This window comes from Columba livia, chromosome 16 (assembly GCF_036013475.1).
Source record: "Columba livia isolate bColLiv1 breed racing homer chromosome 16, bColLiv1.pat.W.v2, whole genome shotgun sequence".
Taxonomy (NCBI): domain Eukaryota; kingdom Metazoa; phylum Chordata; class Aves; order Columbiformes; family Columbidae; genus Columba; species Columba livia.
In genome coordinates, this window is record NC_088617.1 from 12,389,869 (window position 1) to 12,411,498 (window position 21,630).

Genomic DNA, 21,630 nt, shown 5'->3' on the forward strand with positions numbered 1-21,630 from the left:
CACGTTCCTTGTTACTTACAACATTTTGCTCACCATGTGCTCACCTCTACTTGGATCAGGGAGAGAAGAAGCAGCAGAAATTTTATTCACTTCTAGAAAAAAATTATTCAAACTTTTCTGAAACTTGAAAAAGGGTCTGCGCAGTTCCAGGCAAATTTGCAGTCAGAGTTTTACTTTATCAGAACCATATCATATTCCATAAATTCATTTATTGTCATTTCTATTGACTCCACACAATAAATTAATTTAAATAATCAGCAATTTCTAGTGAAAAGCTGTTCAGGAAAAAAAAAAATACCTAGGTAGCTCTATTAATGGACGTAGTCCTGCACTCCTAGTGATAATTAAGCACATGCTAGATAAGACCTGCTCAACTCATTAAGAGGACAAACTATCCACAGAGGAGCTTTGATTTGTGACCATTATCTGAGTGATTCTCTATTACACCATCCCATCAATAGTCAACTGTTTGGCTTCTATGTTCATTTTTAAATACTTTCTCGTCTCTTCATTATCAAATTTTCACGTTTTCCTAAAACCTTTCAGACCCAATTAATAGGGGAAACAGCAATCTGGTAACCTGTTGGCAAGTTAGATATCTTTCTATGGCAATTCTCACTGGCCTTCAACCAGCAGGATACTCTTTCATTGGTTTCCCAGCACAACTGAATTTCTGATGAATCTCATCTCTGGCCCATTTCAAACAAATGTTTGCATTTATGTTAGATAGGGAGTAAACTGGATATTTTGGGATGGAGTCCAACACTGGCAAATGTTCTTTATGACAGTTGTCAGTTGCATTACTCAAAACAACTTAATACTGTATGAATTCTTGCACAAAAATGTAACATGCTGATAATACCCATTCCCTTTCTTCTAGATCTTTGTCTTTCCTCATTATTATAATTCTGTCCTTTAGCTTTTTCCTCTGCTGAGCTTTCAGAGATCTTCCCAGTCAACATTAGACACAGTGGGAAAATGGGTGGCACCAGCATGGGTAAAAGGCTGTACCATAATTTGAGGAACTATACAACCGTCTTCATGAGTGACGGCACAATGCAAGCAGCAAATACTGCTCGCTCACTCACTCTGGTGTAAAACTATTTGATTTTAGATATAAATGTATTTATATTTATGTGCATATGTTTGTATGCGTCAAACATTAATTTCTGTTATTCTAATTTTCTCTCATTTGCATCTGTCCCTGTGCCTCATCGTGCTGGGGCTGGGGTGGCTTTATACAAGCAGCAGCATCCCAGGGGATAAATTGTCTCCAAAAGGCCAAATTCTCACCCTGTTCCTGCCTGTCCCAGGACAAATGGACTGGGGTGGTGTGTCTGTCACCCCAGGTGCCAGCCAGGCAGTGATGTAAAGTACTGGGATGGGTGTTTGTGGGTACAGAGGGGGCAGCATCCGATGCAGATCGGTCATGCCAAGAGGTGCAAAATCCCATCCAGACACACACACAAGGAAGTTTCCTGCAAGCAGCTCATACTGATGAGAGCAAAGCTGAGAGAACACACTGATCCGAGCAAGGACCCGAGACTGTGATCCCATAGAGATGCTGTCCAAGCCCAGACATTACATGTGACACAAACCACCTCAGATTACTAGCCCCTATAATTTGTAACTCTTACAACAAATCTCCCCATTCCTTTTGATCTGTATATGAGGTCCTTTATGTCCTTAACAGGGGGAAAAAATCACCTTGCCTCCCTCAATGCTGTACTGGAGGCCACCAGGTCAATTCCACGCTATATGCATGGATAAAAAGGAGGATAAGAAGAAAAAGTAGGTCATGCCATGGCAAAGGTTGAGAATCTCTGCTTTAAACACTTTATGGGAAATTGTAAAACTTCTAAACAATTTAATAGATTAACTTCCCCTTCCAGTGGCATCAGTAAAACTGAATTATCATCCTCACTTTTAACTGATGCCCAGACCCAATACTCATCCATCAGGGATCATTTAGTGATAAAGCAATCAATCCTGCCATGGTGCAGAGGGGACAAACTATGCAAGATACCATCACCAAATATCCTTTCCACCCCAAAGCATTCTGTGAGTCTTTGTCAATGAAAGTGCATTTGTCTAGTCTTATCTGCTGCAGTATACGTGGAATACAAAGGAAGAAAGTAAAATATGCATTTGATGTACATGTGCAGATGCCAGACATATGATCAACCCAAGGAGGACTGCCTTTTTCCCAGGAATTGAACACAGCACCTGATAACCAACCACTGCACCTCTACCTCAGGTACCAAATTAACAGAAATGGAAGGAAACACGAAGCTGTTCCAGAATAATGCTGTGGCACATGAAGGATTTGAGAGAACAATGAGAGATAGCATTGAAAAAACATGTTTCTGTCATATCCTTGTTTCAGGAAATCTTCTGTGACTTAAGCCAGAATCTCTAAAATACTGGTCATCCTTATCAGAGTATGCAAAATATGCTTCCTTTTGTACCCGTGCTTTGACTCCTCACTAGTAACAGTTTTGCTTTTGATGTTTGTTTTCATAATATCTTAAAGATTTATATGTGCATTGGGAAGATTACAGATCAAAAAGAATTGGAAAAAGTTACAAAACTTTTAATAATTATTTTAATCAACAATTTTATTGGGGTATGTATAATGTGTGCGTTTTATTAAGGTATGTATAATGTGTGCAACTACCATTTGAAGAAATAGCTCTAATTTTATTTTTACTGGAAATATCTCCACTTGCAGTAAGAAATTGTCCATTTCCAATACAAAACAAGTAGATTTTTAGTAACAGGAAATCATGTTTGAATTAAACATATAATAATTTATTTTCTAGAACAGAGGGAAAGTTTTTATTTTCCTGCTAATTGTAATAACATTTCTTTTTTTCTATATTATGTGAACATAAGGTAAAACAATAGAGCAAGTTTATTTCTTAGGCAGATATGAACTTTACTAAGACCATACTGATTTTGTGAATGATAACGTGGCTACTGGAGCAGAAGGAAACCTTTCCCTACCGCTGCCTAGGAGTTGGGCTTTTCGTCAACAAACAGGTTCAGGCTAAATTAAGAGGTTCAGTGTAGCAGAGTTTTTCAAAAGCTTTGTAGTTGTTCAGCTCCCCTGAATTTGACACTTAATTCCCATTTGTGACTATTAAAATCTCTCTTCTATAATGTACTGTGTTACAATTCCAGGCTGAAAAGCAGGTGCACAGTAATGTATAAAGAATCCCGTGCAGGTACTTATTTTGAGGAGTAAAGAAAATAACAGCTATCTTATCAAATGCTCAGTATTTACAATATTTAACAGGGTATCTCCATAACAGTACAGAACCAGATAATAACAAATTAAGATTTTATTATAATATCTGCATTTATGTATGTGATCTATCACCCAAGATGTCATATGATTTTTATGTCCAGAAAATACGATTTCTATTGTGTGCCCAAGCAAGCTATAAGCAGTTCATGGAGGACAGCCAGTACAATACAGACCTGCTGGTGACACAGAACTGAATTTCTTTTTAAGGGAATTAACAGGGGCAGCAACTGTAGTGGGGCTCAGAAGTGATGACAATAGGAAATTCTTCAGGGAAGATAGTCTGACTCTGCAGAAGTTACTGACATATGTAGGACAGCAGAAACAGCCCAAGAGCAAATACAAATCCTATCTGAAGATCATGTGGTGAAATGTATCAGAAGGAATTACAGGAGATGAAAATGCAAAGGTAAAATGTAAGGCAGAATTGTATGCTGTCTGCTGCAGAGAAAACCGACATATCATATAAATCTGCTCTGGAAGAAGCCAATAGTGTCAGAATTAAAGGAGACAACAGAAAGGTCAAAACTTGATATTCAGTCTCAAATCCTTTTGAATTTATATGCGAGTCAGGATCAAGTCACCAGATCAAAACCTACCCCAGAGGATTTTGAGAGATTCACAAGTGGAAGAACTTTATTTCTCGCTTCTGATTGGGATGTGACTGAAAGCTGCCAGCAGCCACTCCCCGCAAGCTTCTGTCATTTGGGGCTGAGACACTGTAAGAAATGTTCTCAGACTTTCAAATTCCATGACTAGTGTTGAGCAGACCAAGCTGCCGGTTTGTGCACCTAAAGCAGACGACAGCAATCCTAAACTCACACTTCAGGCTTGTAAACCAGTTAAAGTCTCTGGTGACCACTGTACTTTTCTCACCATCCTTTTCTGCTCCTGAGTAGATTTGGTGTTAACGACCGTGTCCAATGAAGAGCTGCTAATAGGGAGCAACTCGCTAGGAGACCTGTAGTTTCTCCCATCCTGCCTGTGGCCCTGCAGAGTTTGTTTCTTCAGTACCTTTGAGTGGTTTTATTGAACCTGCAGATAAACCGCCTTTAAAGAGACTGCCCAGGCTCCGAGAACAGAACAGTAGTTATAAGGAAAATGAATTGCATCTTCGAGGTGTTGACCCTGTTGAGCACTATTTGGTCAGCAGCAGCTTCAGATGCGAACAGCAGGAACACAAAGTCAGCCCCACAGGCTGAAGAATTATTCCTGCAAGCTTGAAGTCTAGTTTTACCCAGGCAGTGGCAAGCAATAAAAAGCTCCTGCAATCAATGTGCTGATCACCCATTTTATAGAGGATACTAACCAACACTTCTCTGTAGAGCAAATACAAGAAGTATTTCTTAATTCTGCTAACCAGTCACTGGCTGGTATGAATTTCTGCCAAGAATTTGTAAGTGATCTAAAGCGAGCTGAAGAAACAGAAACTTGCCCAGTAACCTAAGATACAGCATAATATGCACAAATTCTCTGCAGGGACAAACAGAAAGGCACAGAACCATAAAAAAATGAGCAAAAGTCTCACAATTACCACACATGTGGTAAAAAGAAGCATGTTAAGATGAGGAAAACTATTTTTCCAGAAAATCAGGCAAGAACTGAAAGGTTCACAGTTTTCCTTGCTTGCAGGCATTCGTTACCTGGGTGCAGCCTGGATGCTCACCCAAGGCAAAGCAAACGCAGTTTTGGGGCCTGTGGAGCTCAGGGTCTATCCCCTTTGTGCAGGGGGTTGCACTTTATCCAGAAAGAATGAGGAACAAGGGATGTGAGGAGAAGACATGGAGCCCACAGGGAACCTGCAGGAGCCTCCTACAGCTCTTGGGCTTGTTCCAGCTCTCACTGCCAAAGGCAGACCTGTGCGCCAAACACCGCGTTTATACCTGTTGTAACTGCTGTGGTCACCGAAGTGTGAGCGGTATCTATATGCATAGGCTGTCATAACAACTTATTCCAACGCATCTTTCTCCAGGCATCTTGTTTCTTAAATAGTCCCCTGGCCCCCATGGAAACCGTCCTGAGATTGACTTTTCAATATTTTTAACAGTATTAGGAGTGACTTCTTGCCTCTGTGCATACAAGTGATTGCAACTATTCCTGTTTATCACGGTGACAGATATGTGTGCTAATTAGATATTCTTTCATACACGCAACCAAATCCCAACTCTTGCAAATCAGAGCCTCCACTAAGCTCCTCGAAATGACTGTGGCTTCTCAGAGAACGCTTCCAAAGCATGTTGTGTCCTACCATGAGGAAAGGGTGATGCTAAGGGTGCAAACAAGTGAATGTTGATCAAGAAAGCCATAATAAAACAAGCTTTTGAAGCGTAATGATTTCTAAATATAAAGCAAAACCATGGGTTGTATTTTTACAACTTAGAAAATTAGACAGTGGGTAGAAGACAATGCACCGGTGTCTTCCACGCTACCGATTCTCGTGCTGTGTTATGCACAATCAAGAGAGCTACAAAGGCAGGGGCTGCCCATGCAGCTCGATGGCCCAGATCTCAACTGGCTCCTCAGGACCTGGCACAGGACCACAAGGGTGAAACAGCAGCGACTGATCCCCCCACTCACCCATGCTGGTGGGGAAGCTGCAGCCCGTGTTCCCCCCATCAGGAATTACGAGAATGACTGGAGACCTTCCAAAAGAACAACTCGGCTGGTTTTCTTGTGTCATGCCAGTTTGTGCAGACGGGACTTGACACACTTCACAAGAAGTCAACTGAGTGACCGTCACCAGGTGCTCCAGACCTCAAAGGGTTAAAGGTCCCACTGTACAGACCTGTGAGGCACCCTCATTCCTCAGCCCTGGGAGCTGATCAGGATCAACAAATATTAGTAGATGTAAGACTTAAATGCAAATTTTGAAAACATCTTAGGGTCAGTTTCTGTATATTTATTACTCGCAACCAACTCGAGATTTCCATAAGCACTTTATTACTATTTAATTAAATAAGTAAGAGCCAGATTTTTCAAAGCACTTCATTGATCCCACCCCACTGCGATACCATTGCTGAGCTCTTCTGGGAATCTGGCTGCAAGGGGGTGTCCTGAGTACTTGGAAAATCTTGCTCATTCAGATCTGGCAGGCTGATTCTGAAATAATATCTGGAAATCCACTTGCAACATTTGTAATAGCTATCCATTTGCATATACAAAAGCTGACTTTTGGCATGAATATCATTTTCTTATACCTTTCCTTTGAAAATCTTATCCAGACTGTCTAGACAAGTCAAAACTCCCATTTGTGCTTACTATTTTGCAATTTATTATTTTGCTTTCCATTTTGATTAATTTGGAAACCTCCCTTAGCAAAGATGTAGCGATAGGAGGATATAGTTTTACAGGCTGCTCATATAATCCCACTACTCTGGTCATACATCCCCTTGAAGTTTGCTCTAAAGCTTACACACAAAAATCCAGCCTCATAAATCTAATTCTACCTACTGGCATGCACTTTCAGACATCCACAGCTCATCCAAACGCACACTTATGCATTTGCTTTTTATTTCTTTCTACGCCTTTTTTTTTTAATAGTAGCATTGTAAATGTTTAAGCAGTTGAATATTGTAGAGCCAGCAGAAATTTAAATGTGCCATGTATTTTCTAAGCAAAGATACTATGGGAAGACACTAAGATACTTTTAAAAGGGTCTGCTTCTCTCTTTCTCTTTCTTACTCAAAATACAGCTTTTACAAATATGACATCTTAAAATTAAAATGTTTGTTCTGAAAGTAATAGCCAAGATCATAGAATATTTATGTGTTCATTAATATTTGAATTTTGAATAATGCATACTTGTATATTTCCACAAAAGAATGCAATGTGTATTTTATACCAAAGTCATATTCCTTTCCCTGTAACAAGCACAGAAGCAGCTTTATTTGCATTACTCACTTGCAGGTATGTAATATCAGATTACACAGTTAATTCCCTTTGTTTCCTAGAAATATCTATGTCAGGCTTTTTTACTTTGCATACAGAGGAGGTCCATATTCATAACATCCTATTCTAAATGCTGAAAAGTTCTATGCACTTAGCTGTTAATTTTGAAACAGTTTCTCATTTAATATGTTCTGTTCCATTTGGTACTAATTGTATCTGCTTCTTACCAAAACTTTTGTCTCTGGGAAATCTAAGCCACATCCTCCCACTTCATCAGTAATGGTTCATCTATGTGCAAGGACACCCGGCTGCATCTCAAATAGCACTTCATGCGCTGCCATTCACCATCACTCTTCGGGATGCTGATGAATGTGCTGACAGACAAAGGCTAATTGGCAGACTGCACGGAGTCAGTTTTTGATGACACAAGAGAAATAACAGGAGACAGAGCAGGTAACAAAGAAAGTTTAGAGGGAATAACAACAGAGACACAGACAGAGAGCGTTTCATGCGAGGAGAGCACGCAGGCTGCAATACAGCGGGAGGGAACTGAAGAAGCCAAGAAATGCACAAAAGCCTGAAAGAGGGAAAAGGTAAAGGGGAGCTAACCCTGCATGTACTGCTGTGACACTGACAGAAATGTCTCCGATACGAAAGAAAGTTTGGGATGGCACTTTCAAAACTGAGGTGATTCACCAAAATGTTTGCTTAAGGTTCATGAACCTACTAAGCAAACGTGGACCTATTGTCATATGAGTCTGGACTTGATATGTAATTTATATTTCAAATTGTGGGCTCCATATGCAGCAGTTTCACCTGATGTTCACCTCGCAATTTGGGTGCAGACACAGTCGTTATGAGAGCAAACATTCATTAAAATATTTTGCTGGACAGTCATTGGCAAGCATAATTACAGTACATGATTTACAATGTGTTCATGATTTTTTGTGAGGCTGCTTGTAAATGGGTAATTTCCAGTCTGTGGACATGGAATTAATTTGAACGCAGCCCAGATTTTACACTCATTCATGCTGGAGCTGTCTATTACTATTCATTTCTATAGCACCCAGTTGCAGGAGAGTTGATCAGGTCTTTGAGCACAACTGTAAAACTTTAAACCCAAAGAGGGTATTGCATGTAAAAAGAACCTGAGAAAGATGATGCAAAGTAAAACAAAACCACTAAATTGTCCACAGACAGTTCTTCTTTAATTGCAACTGATTGGTAAAGGATTTCCTATACTTAACTCTGTAATTAAAAGATTGTGCTCCTCTAATGCATTCTTCTATTAGAAATATTGCATGTATTTCCAAAGCTGAATTTTGAGCCTTAGAAAATGCCTTTGAAATATTGGCTAGCATAAATCACCTTTTATCCACTGTTCTCAGTAAAACTTCACAAGTTGAGGATACGCACCCATGTTTCTGAATTATCTGTGTAAGCGCTTCTTAGCAGAAACGTGGGGAGGGTTAACATGCTCGGCCAACTACTGGATGTAACTGACTGAAGAAGAACACGTGCATTTAAATCAGTTGAGCCTGTAGCTGAAATCTTTCGCCTCAGTTTTTAAAGGGAGCCAGAATGCTTGGCATCTTCTTCTCCAGCATAATCCCAGTGAGCCAAACAAGCTGCGGCCAGACAAAGCGTCTGCATTACCGACTCTGAGCTTCCATCAAGGCTTTAGACATCTCCCTGATCTAAACTCCAGTTATAAATAATTGCAGGTGAAACATGCACCCATAATTATTGTTTTCCTCACAAAAAAAAAAAAAAAAAAGTTGGCATTTGATCTTTTCCTTTCTCTTCTTTTTATTATAAAGCATAAATATGAAAAATACACCGTCGCACTCTGCACTGTGCACAGAGACATTTTACCCTTTAAGCCTCCAAAGAAATATCAGGCCTGAGCAAACTACCTAATTACTGTGTCTCCATTCAGTGTGTCCCAGGTCAGTGTGCAGATATATGCATAAAGGCAATAGCAGCTTTGGGAAATAATCTTGATTATAAAGACCCATATACTTGTTCTCCTGTGTGTAAATATGTGCCACTCACCACAATATAACCACACAGTATTGCTGATTAGGTATCAAAATGGATGGGGGATATATGTACGTTTAAGGAGGATTTTTAAAGCTATTTCTCTCCTAAATCACACAACATAAGTCAGTGGGAGTTAGCCTTTTAAAATTTGACCTTTGCATCACACATAATGTCTTTAAGTTGGATATTTTTCACAGTAACTTGCTCCAGAGGTAGCTGAATAACACTTTCTCATAAATGTAATAAATATAATCCATACATTTACTTTTATTTCTCCAGTGTCCATAATTTTGGGGGTTATTGTTAAAAAATGTGCATTTGCTCCCACATTGAGGTAATGAAGAAGCCGCGGTTTTTTCCTCTTCTCTTGGCATATGAATCGGATTTCTAAAAATTCACTATAGTAATCACACAACGCTGCTGCAAAGAATTACTTGACAAAACCTTTTGAGATTTCAGCCTACCTCGTCCCTTTGTTTCATAACTAGAAGGAGTATAATGAATGCAAAAACTCAGCGAATAGAGCTCAGCAGGGCCTACTTTTTTCTCATGACTCCTGTGATTATAATAATTTGATTTTATAGGTGTCTATCCTAAGACCCCAGCTAGGGAGCAATCTTTACTGAGTCATGAACTTTCACATCATTAAATCTCTCTACATTTATTTTAAACATATCAAAAGTGTCAGACAACTTTAGATCTACTCAGTTTTATTTGCATTGGGTAAAATGAAGTTTAGCCACTTGAGAAAATAAATGGAATCATTTCCTTAGCACTCGGGAAGGCATTTGGGCTCTGGAGCCTGCGATTCCGCCCGTGCGGCAGCCGATCACGTCTCCTGTTCGGGCCAGGACACATGTTTACAAGGACAGGAATCTGAGTAATTTCCTACCACTCTGAAGGGAATATTAAACTCTTCTGTCAGTTCGATGTCTATTATTTATGTTCCTTTTTTTTTTATTGTTGTTGTTGTTGATTTCAAAAAATATTTCTTTGTTGGTTCAACGCTGACTCCCCATAGAAAGTGATGAAATGCCCAATATGTTAAAAAACCTTATCACTAAATCAGAAGCAGAACTATAAATTTTGGCTTTTGAAACTGAACTGACTGTTGAGGATCATTTTGCTCCTGAAATATTACAGCAGTGATCAATTTGCTGTAAAATTAAGCAGTTTAGCTCTGCAATCTATAGATGGAAAACATGTTGTTCTTGAGCAAAGTTTATGCCCTGCCCAAGGGATAAATTAAATTTTATGGGTAAGACATGCATTATTATATGCTTATCTGTTTAACATATCATTCTTTTCCACATCAGTATTATAAATATTTTTAATCATACATTTGATCTCTTGTGCATATAGTGATATGGTAATTCCCCCTGCCCCCCTCAAAAAATACAACCAGACACAGTTAATTCATCACAGAACAGGGGAGAATATTCTAATCTTCCTAAGAAATATGCTGAAGATTGAAGCAGAGGCACTTAAAATTGGGGCTACTTTGCAATCATTCAGTGGAATAAATTTTTCCTGAAGGAAGGGGTGGAACTACGTTACCCATTTTTATTATGGTTGTTATTATTGAATATTTATATTACAAGCCTCTAATCAAAACTGGGGGCTGCAGATGAAGACAATCCAGTCATAAAAGTTAGGCAAAGTAATCAAATGTATTAATTTAATAATTTTGTTGCTGGTTTTATAAATTTCTGTTGATTTTCCTTGAATTGTAGAAACTAGATTCCAAGCTCTCCAACAGACCATCACACTGGCTTTCAAATCATGGGCAACTTCTCTTCAAGTTTCGACAGAAATGGATCTTCTGAAGCACAAAGAGTAAGAACCTGTGAATCCTTTGCCTTTTGTATAGGGGAGAGGGCATGGAGAAGCCCTAAAGGTGTCTGTAGGAAGAACCTGAGGAGTCCTGATGCAGTGACAAATGAAATCATAGGTATAAGCACCTGTTCGACATTTACAATATGTGACACTAAAGTGTTCAAATTAGAAGCAGATGAACTCCACTTCCCCATGTTTGTTATCAGCCACATCATGGAATATATTCTAAAAATGGCCATGTTGTAAGAACAGAGTTGAAGTGAAGGTGGACGAGCTGGGTCAGTCCCCTCCGGTATCTTTTTCCTTTTTTTAGCTTCTGTTAAAGCAGATTAAAGGGGGTAGAATCAAAGCCTCAATTGTGAGTTAATTAACCTGGTCAGTTTGAATGGGAAAAATAAACAGCAAAGACATCTTAATTTGGATATTTGTTCACCAGTCACCTTCAGCATCTGTGATCTATACTTGATGCTGTCCATTGTGAATACTCCGTGTCACACTATGTTTTATGAAATCTCTCCCGATGTGCAATTTTGAGTCGAGACACATGCAAATTTTACTAATTTCATTCGGAACTGTGCAACTTACTTTTTTACTCAGCTTTGAAAATCTAAAGCGTGGGTCCTTGTAACATTATCTTCATGGTTGACAGCCCTTTTCTGCTCTCACCGCCCACTTGCTTCCTCTCAGTCACACAGATCATCAGTCTCCTAGTTTCTGGTGACATGGATATCACTGACATTATTTCTAGTTCTCTTAATCTGCACTTCTTTCTTTTGATTTTCTGTAGCGTATGCTCCCACCATTTTTTCTTATTGACATAAATACTTTCAGCAGGCACATTTCAGCCCATATTTTAGGCTGCCTATAACATGTTTCCATGTGAATCACCTTTTCCCATTTTTACTGAATGAGAAGTTTAAGGTGGCTATGGTAATAAAAAGGAGAAAAAACAGCACCTTTCTTCGAGGTGAGATCTGTTCCAGTGTGGAGAAAGTGCTGGATGATGCACTGCAGGGCCAACCTTGCCTTGCCAGGAAGATGTACATGGTGGAGGTAACTTGCCCTCCTCACTGGGGTGTTGCGAGGATTAACCAGTGGATGTTTTATAGTTCCTGGAAGACACTGCTTTACTAACGGATATTATTGTATTAGTATATCCTTGTACATTATATCCAAAGGTGAATGGTTTTGAGGAGACAATGCAGACGTGTCCCTTATTATCCAAGTTCTCCACCACTGTGAGGAAGTTCTTCAAATGTACGTACATCTTGGGAGTACGCGGCCAAAATAGAATCGCTGCAGGTATATAAACAGGCTGCTTTCTCGGGCCTTTTGGTAAACTTTAATTCTGTTTATTTTAAAAACCCTTCTAAAATATTGCTCTCTGGGGCAGGCACTGTCTGAGTGATCTGTGTTTGTACAGGTCACTGAGATCTCAACCTGTGGCTCAGTGTTCTGCATACTAGCACACAAAAATAAAACAAAATTATATTAAAATGTTGCTCTCTGAGTTGTATCAGGCAAAAGATTCAAGTCCTAGACATAATAAATACCAACAAATTCTAACTAGTCTTTGTGAGGGTTGTAATGCTGATATGAAATTATGCCACGAGAACTGATTTGTAACCAATTTATGAGTAGATTTTTACCTGCGAACTGAGGGAAAGTCATTGTACATCTGCATTTCAAGACTCTGCAGCACACTCATGATGATCACACGTAAACTGGAAGTATGTGAAAAAACAAGCATAGAATGAAATACTGTTCTCCAGATATGCACTCTGTTGCAAAACGCCTGGGATAAATAGAAGTGAACGACGTACTTTAAAGATTATGTGATACAACTGTTTGTACATTGAAGATCCAGAGAAAAGAACACTGAAATGTGAGAAATACTCCTGAGGAAAGGAAGAGGGTGGACTCCCTGTGCTCTGGCATGGAAGGAGGTGCTCCAGCTGGCCTGTGAGAAGCTATTTGGAAGATGATTACGATCAGGTAAGATGAATACATATATACATACAAGAAGAGTGTTTTTAAGAAGTAATTTCTCTAAAATAGATTTAAACTGAACAAATATGACTGCGTTGAATCTCTAGTTACTAGTTTCATAGCCTTAAAGAGAATTACACTGATTAAACATGCCAGATCTACTCAGATATGTTAAATCCCTGTTAAAGCAACTCAAGTTCTGGTCTGGAGATGGGAGCACGTTGTGAGCCATCCTGAATGAGAGGACAACTGGAGGCCATGGCTCTGAGAAATCTGCACCCAGAGGTGCCCCATAAACCCCAGACATACTGGATAATGTGAGATGGGGTTTATGTCACACCTTACAAAATACTCATTACAATGTTACAACACAGCATGTGTGCAATTTCTCATCTGTGAAAGCCATCCTACATGAACTACTCAATTTTTGAATTCCTGAGGCACACGTTATGCACTGTGGACAAGCATCAATTATAGTAGCACAATATTAACAAAGACTTTGGTCCCCTGCATTGAATTCAACAACAATTTGCTGCTATCTTCACTGAAAACTGGAAAGAGCCCACAGATGAGATGGAGAAATACATTCATACTCTTCCTTGTCTCTTGGAGAAGAACAAGACAAAGGAGGTGGTTCCAGGACTCCAATATCTCACACAACTCAACTACACTTGATTATTATTTGCTTCTCACAACCTGAAAAGAAACCTACTACCAGATTTGTCTGTATCAACCCTGCTGAAGCTGAATACTTTCATACATATGTATGCATAGCTTAAGTTTTTATGAGCATAATTTGGGCTTTTCAAAATAGTGACACAATAACAAAGCAAAATTGAGACATGCATGCAATTTGAATACTGATTTGGTTTTATCTCTTCCTGGTGCTGGCACTTTTGATGCTGCTCTTTTCCTTTCCATCTTCTTTCTGTTCTTATTTCCCAATGAATGGAATTAGTTGTGAGTGCATTTGCTGCTTCTAGCAACCAAATATGAAATCTGAGGAAATATATATCCGTGACCTCCCTAAGAGTTTTAGACATTTACTCATTTGCTGCCACCTCCGAGTTTTCTACCGACTACTTAAAGATGCGTTCCTGATCCTCCTGTCAAATCGGAAAATGAGCACTGTCAGATGGCTATTGCTGTGTTTCGTGGCATTTTCAATACCATATGCCCTGATTTTTATTTACAGCAATGCAGCATTTCAAGGAGGTTATCGCAAAGGCTGCCATCTGCTTCTTTTTCAGGTCAAATACCCCCAGTGAGGTGTTTGCATTGATTTGCAGGATTCCCAGTGCTCCTCTGGAGCGAACAAAAGCCACTCGACCAGCCAGCAACGAGTCACCACAGCCAGGTTCATTCTGCCTCTGCTGCTGGATCATCTTGCAAGTTTAGAGTTATTAGAGGGTCCCTTATGGTAGAGAAGTAGGTATGATGAAGCTCTGCCATGTCGGGAGGTGTATGAGAGGCGCCTCACACACAGACTTGAACAGTTAAGCCTTGCAGAGAATCTAGTCCTGAAAATTATTCATAAAAAAGTACTCACTTAAACATTTCAAAGAGAAAACTAAAAAGTGCTCAGGGGCAAGCTATGAACAGAAAATGGGGTTAAATGTACCTAGTAAATTATTTGCAGATTAAATAATTACTGGAAAATACAGGATGCATTTAGAAGGGTTGGATTTGGTGTGTCAGATTCCTCTGGGTAGTGAAGCTGCCTCAGAAACTTTGCATTTTCTCAGGTGTCATTCCGGTATGTTACCAGGGCAGAGCTCCCATTTGGAACCAGATGCGAGTTCAAGTTTCTTATACCTGATTCCAGCCTGTACCCGAAGGTAGACGGGAAGCCACAAGAAAAATTTTGCAACTGGTTTGTTCCATCACTATCGAATATGAAGCTTCTTGTACTGGGCAGAAACTGGAATAAAGGTTTCTTCATAACTGTATTCCCAATCTGGCAGATATTTCCACACGTTTGAACTTTCATAATGTGAGCAGAGATTCGCTCACTTCTTTAAAGTTAAGCAGATGTATAGACCAAGTGCAAGAGTACATATGTGTATCATTTACTGGTCACGTTATCATCTGAAGAATTGTTATGTCATGGAGAGACAGACAGACTTAAAATTGCTCATATATGAATGTAAATGAACATCTAAGACCTTTTGGAAAGCTGTTAAACACTTGGCTTCATCTTGTGGCAGAGTTAAATTCAGCACAAGCACTAAGTTTATTTTAACTTTGGGTAAAATTCTCAAAATGTACATGAAAGGAGGCTGAAGTACATTCAAATGCAATTGAAAGCCCAGCATTTTAATACGTGAAATACATAACAAAAGCATATGAGACTTCGTAAACAGAGATTTTAAAACAAATTTAATAATAGACTTTTTAAACTACCAAATCACTGTCAGAGCATATATATTTTAAAAGACCTATAAATATATTTTAAAACAATCTATTTTCCTTTCACTTAGCTGCCAAGGTCTCCATTAGGAGGTTTGTGTTTCCTTCCAACATTAAAGAATATCTCTAACATCTGTAGCGATGAATGCTGAAGTGTCAGTTCTGCTTCTGAAACAAGCAACACCGCCATTTGAAGGAGGAAAAATGCGAAATAATGAATATGCCTTCGGAGAGCAGTCTGTTGTAACAGAAGATGTGCAAAGCCCCTTGCTAGGTTTGATCTTCTGAGTTACTTCTATAAGGAGTGCAGTTAATTATGCAAAACTTCGTCAATGGGAAAAGTATTGCCCAGAGATGCCAAACCCAAATATAAAGCGCTGAAGAGCATATTGCAAAGACTTTGTGCATGGGAAACTGCAGCGGGTCTGTGGAATCCTTGACAGAAAGTATGGGAATAGAAATCAGCCTTGAAGATGTTAAGGTTTACCCTTGGGAAGGATGGGAGTAAAGAAGTATCCGGAGATATTAAGTTGTACCCATGAGAGAGAAGGGATGCACCAGTGAGAGAGAAGAGAGTAGAAGAATAACATGGATGCCAGCAAAATTAGCCAATGAGATGTTACTGCTGTAACTTGTAACCAATAGTGAAAAGACACATGAACTGGTAGAATTGTATAAAAATGCACTTGTAGCAATAAATGGCACCTACTACTTTCATCCTGGAAGAACTTGGTGCATGTCATTTGTCCGTCTCAACCGCGACATTTGTTTCACGTTTCCTTCCTTCCAGATGTTCATAAGGAAAGAAACGTATCACATTAAACCACGAGTCAATCTCAGATTAACTGGAAAAGCCACAACCTGAAATATTATTTGGGTTCTTTCCACGAAGGTCGCCGGACAGCAGAGGAATGCTGCACTCGATGGGGACTTGGGACGTTCGTGGTCATTTCTACAGGTGCTTTCTGTGTGACTTGGGCCCCTCAGTGCTTCATCCCCCTATCAGAAATGGAGAGCAATATTGCCTGATGTTTTAGTAACCATCAATAAGCAGGCGGCCAAACTAATGACTGCAAAATGCTCAAGTCATTATAATAGAAGGGACGCATGTACAACCACCGCGAGTAATTAAAATGTCTGCAGGAGCTCTACTGGAACCACAGTCCAGAGCACCACAGATCCTGCTGTAATAGGATGGGCAATATTTTATCACTGCAAGTATCTTTTAAAAAATTATCCCCGTGTCTGATCTATAAGCAAGAATTGTAATAGGAGCTGCAGCACTTCCAAGGCTGGGAGAATTCACAAACAATATTTTCTGGTGAAGTGATTTCTCTCCTCGTTTCAAGAAGAAAATGCAAACAATCCATGCTAAGTGTTTTAAACTGTGTAAATGATGTCTAACACCCAGAGACACGGCCGATAAACACTTATTCTGCCTAAAATGGCAGAAAATTTCAAACATGAAGGTTTTCGCAAATATTTCAGATCTTCTCAATTTTTTTGTGGAAAGTTTCCTGCTGTTATGCATAATGTAGATAGGGTGTCCTGCCACTTCTGCAAGGAAGAATGAACACAGACTTTAGTAAGGCACAATCTTAAAAATAACAAAAATAAGTAAACAATTTTTTGCAAAAAAAAAAAAATCTTTGGGTGCATTTTCATCTCAAAACTATTATTATCTAGCTGTACCTATAAATAATCTCAGTTGACATGCGATTTGTACAGTTTTATACCCAAATGCATATATACAATGATAAGTGTGCAAGTATGTAATTTATCAAGACATAGGGGTACTGAAAGGACTTTATTTGCAGATCCAAAGGGGTTTTTTAAATCTGATTCCTAATACTCGTGTTAAAGACGGGGCTGAAAACCACAGTGGTTAAAGAGAAAGATAATAAACTGCTTGCTACTCGACCTTAACTACAATGAAGAGGGAAAAATCAGTGTTAATCTTGCTACTCAAGCCTTAATCAATTTTATATTTTGCTTAGCTTTTCCTTTTTCAGCATGTATATAATTTTATAAGATATGCATGGTTTTACATTTATTATCTGTATATCTGCTCACCCCAAATAGCTAATTCATCCTTGATTTTTCTGATTAAAGTTACACACTTAATGTTATTTTAACATAGGGCTTTTTTTGTAATGTAATGATATTTAATTTGCATTAGCACAAGTGACATACAATAGATCATGCTATTATCATGATTGATATCAGATGAACTGGCATAAATTCAACATTATAAATTGAGCCTATAAATGAAACTATTATTTTACAGGAATTACTGTAGTAGAAAGGCTAAGGACCCTCAAGTCAACCTCAGTCAAACCCACTCTTTAGAGTTTTATATTTTATGCCTGCAATAAATGCTTTTGTGAAAGCCCATAACCTGCAAAAAAAAGTCATTGGAAGTCTATTAATTATAATAATACTATCCAAAAAGCTGTGAGGGCTTATTTTTGTGACATCACTCTTTGATTTCTTACTGCCTTAAATTATCCCTTTGTTGGCTGGGTGAGGGTAACAGTCATACATTTGTCATTAAATATAAGGAGTTTTAAAGCCTGATCCACCTTAGCTCTAATTGATATTGCTTTCATTTGGCAGATAGTGACCTGATTTATAATTTAAATATGCATCATTATATGCACCTCTTCTGTATAATGAAAAAGCAAAGTTACTCTCATCTTTTCCCGCAATGTTAACATCAAGGAAAAGTATCTTTCTTTTTTCCCTTTTATACTCGGAGCCTAATTGAAAACTGTTCATTGAATTTCAACATGATAGAAAAGTCTTTTTATCTCTCAATTTGTCCATTAGCTATTATAATTGAAGTATCTGCTACACAGCTGAATTGATATTGTTCTTGTTTAAATTCTGGATTTCTCTAAATCTTCTATGAGGCATCAACTAAAAAAATATGGGTTAGGAGACATTAGCTAACAATATTGCCTAAATGGGACATTAGACTAACACTCCACATGTGTAAAGCTACAGAAAGTAGGAAGTCATCTAATTTTACTGGAGAACGTGTTGCATAATAATCTTAACAGCATGACCATAAGGTTTGCTAATTGCCACATCTGTTTAACAGCTGTCAGATGTTTGCCATATGCTGCCATCAATATTACAATAGAGTACATTACAGGGAGTTTTATTGTGTTTGACTGTTATTTATTTGCCACAGACATTACTACAGCCAGTGACGTCTATTTCTGTTAGATCACTAATTATATTTTTAAAGCTTCATGCAAAATCCAGGTTTTTCAGCTTCCTTAGACCCCATTTCTGATGATGTGACTAGTAACTTTTTCCCTACAGATCTCCAAACTGATCTCTTCTTATGGTAAATAATTCTTCTGCAAAATAACTTATTTATGCTGTTTTTGAAGGATGTTTCTAAATTCAAGTTCTGTTTTAAGGGTGATGTTTGTAAGAACTCAAAACCAAAGTTCTTTGTCAAAGAACCCACTTCATCTCGTGTTTTTGCACCAGGACGCAGGTCAGGGCTGGACGATAACTCAGTTTTACAGCTCAGAAGGTTGGATACCCCTATTCTAGTCCCAAACCTGCCGCTCACTCATTCTGTGACCTCAGTTCCTTGTAGGACCTTAATTCCGATTTGCTGACCTGTAAGCGAGGTACCTACTGTCCAGCTGTAACAGCAGAACTTACTCATTAAATGTCTGTAAAAAGTAAAAGGTGGAACAGCACTATTACCATTGAAGTGTATAAATACAGCTGATCCTTGCTGTTTTTTTAAACGTTCTTCCAGGGATTTTTAAGATTACTTCTTTCAACTGGTCTGTGCGTTACTTTTCTGTTAAATGTAGCTACTACAGCAATGAAATAGGAAGCAGAGATTGACAAAGTGCAGACGAGGCAAAATATGCATGATGTGATTTAATATGAGTTGATAGGTGTCACTGATCTCTATTATAAATAGACTGTGAATTCCATATGATGTATTATTTATCTATTGTAGATGCCTTTTTGTTTCATTAATACACTTGGAAATCAGACGTATACGTTTCCAATGATGAGGTTTTGGCAATACAAGGGATTGTGGTATTTGTCTGCAATTGCTCAATTATTTTGATGATTTTCTTCTTCCTTCCACATAAATTATTAATGCTTGAGATGTTTGTTCAAGATTCTTCTGATTTTAGCTCATTTGTCCAGCTGCATTCTTTTTTTCTTCTCTGCCTAGAGAAGATTATGGCAGTGTAAGGACTTCCACTCTGACCTGAATTCTGGCTCCTTTGAGATGCTGCGCTGGAGCACACAACATCCATCCTCCCGCCGAGGTTCGTGTTTGACTGCGAGGTCTGAGAACTCCAGCAAATCTCACATTAACAATGCGGTTTCAGTTTAAATCTGCCTCAAAGCAGAAACTCTTATGCTGCTGTTCTACCTCCAGTAAAAATGATTCCCTGGTACTTCTGTACTTGAGGAAGTCAAGAAAATACATTGCTGCTTATTTAGATAGGAAAGGACTTGAGGTTTTCCGGTTTCGGAAGAGAACAGTGAGCAGCAGCTAGTGCCTTCCATCGACTCTTTCTGAAGATGCCCAAGCAAAGATATCCTTGAAGACATTAAAGAGCAAAGAGTTTAAAATAAAAAGCAAAGCTGGGGGTTGTTCCAGGAGCCCCATTGCCAAGCCTGGAGTCCCTGAGGTGGGTGAGGATGACAGGGGTCACTGGAGGAGAGCGATGGGCTCTGAGTTCAGACAACACCAGCCTGGAGGAGAATTTGCTGTGCAGCTCCCATGAGAAATCAAAGTGCCTCACAAGAACGCCTCCATCAGTAATCTAAAATTTGTCTGCCTTCTGCATCTGATCTCCTTATTTTCGTCTTATATGCCTTTTTAATGCTGTTTGTAGCCATTTCAATTATGTGATTTCCTTATCTGTATACCATTGAGAATACTGTACAAGACTTTATAAACAGCTACTAAGTTTATCTGCCTGTCATTTGGTTTTCATTATACGAGATAACAATCTTTCTCGTATCTTATAAGAAGATATAATGTGATTGTTTCTAAATGGGGTGGGGGAAAAAAGTCTAGTCTGCGTTATCCTTAGCCTTGTAGTATTTGTAACATCAGTAGTGTCAGCACAATTTCCAATGTTTTTCCTTGTTGTGGTCCAGGAAGGATTATCTCTCAAGTTTTTTCTGTTTGCTGCTATCTCCTCTTTTTCTCCATTTTAGACACAGTGAGTTTCTTATCTGGAGTGTGGTTATATGGCCACAGATTTACCTATATTCAGTCTGATCATTGCTAACTGTTTCATGGGGCGCATGCACTGAAGGGAAGGATGAGAGGCAATTGTCAACAGTTCGCTGTATTAAATATGGATAGATATTATTCATGTAATTTGACAGTTCTTGACTTTCAGCTGTATAATGACAGTGAAACGGTAGGAATTTCAGCAGCCGAACTTCTGTCTTACTTCAAGATAAGCTTATCAACTGTAGCCTGAATCCATTCAACTCATAAGCAGATCAAAACTCATGTCATGCTGAACTGCTGTGCTGATTCCTGCTTCCTACTATTGCTTTACATGCCCATATGGTCTTAGTTGTTTGCCATCTTACAGTTATTTTGCAAGGTTTTTAGGAGACAGACTGTCTCTTGTGTTTGTTCAGCACCTTGTACGGTGAAGCCACAGATCCTGCTGGATGCCACCAAATGTTCATGCAACATCAATAACACATAATGAAGTGATAATAGGTGATGGTCAGCCCTTGAATTTTTGTCTCTCTTCATCAGTTATGCACTTGGTCTGCAAAGAGTAGCTGCTTTGTTTGGCTTCCCATTTAACTTTTTAAAAAACAAACCAACCACCCTGAGGTTTCTCTTGTGCTGTTTATCCCGGAGATTCAGAGGAATCTCTGAGCAATACGCAATAATCACGTATATCACTGGGGTGCTCCCACCACCGCAGCGTGGTGTGGCAGCTGCAGGCTAAACAGTGTCTTCAGGTTAAGGATTGATCAAGTGTCCGTGGAACTTCCATGGTCCCTGAGGTGCCTTCTGCATTACACTGCTGTTTCCAAACTGGTGGGATTGGGGGGGGCAGGGGAGTGAAGCAGAGAATAGTAGATTTGGAGAGCTTCTGGCAGTTCAATGTTCCATTTTAAAGAAA

General features: G+C 39.0%; 1 long non-coding RNA gene across 5 annotated transcripts in view; it reads left to right on the forward strand.

Annotated features, from left to right (window-relative positions):
• The window catches only part of LOC135575591 (uncharacterized), a 235,871-nt gene extending 215,428 nt beyond the window's left edge, over positions 1-20,443 (forward strand). For 3 of the 5 annotated variants that reach the window (XR_010466643.1, XR_010466642.1, XR_010466645.1), the window contains 2 exons: positions 2,166-13,069; positions 15,544-20,443. This is a non-coding gene — a long non-coding RNA (uncharacterized LOC135575591). The remainder of the gene's footprint in view (positions 1-2,165; positions 13,070-15,543) is intronic. The other 2 variants (XR_010466644.1, XR_010466646.1) reach the window with 2 other exon arrangements.
• Positions 20,444-21,630: the final 1,187 nt, after the last annotated feature.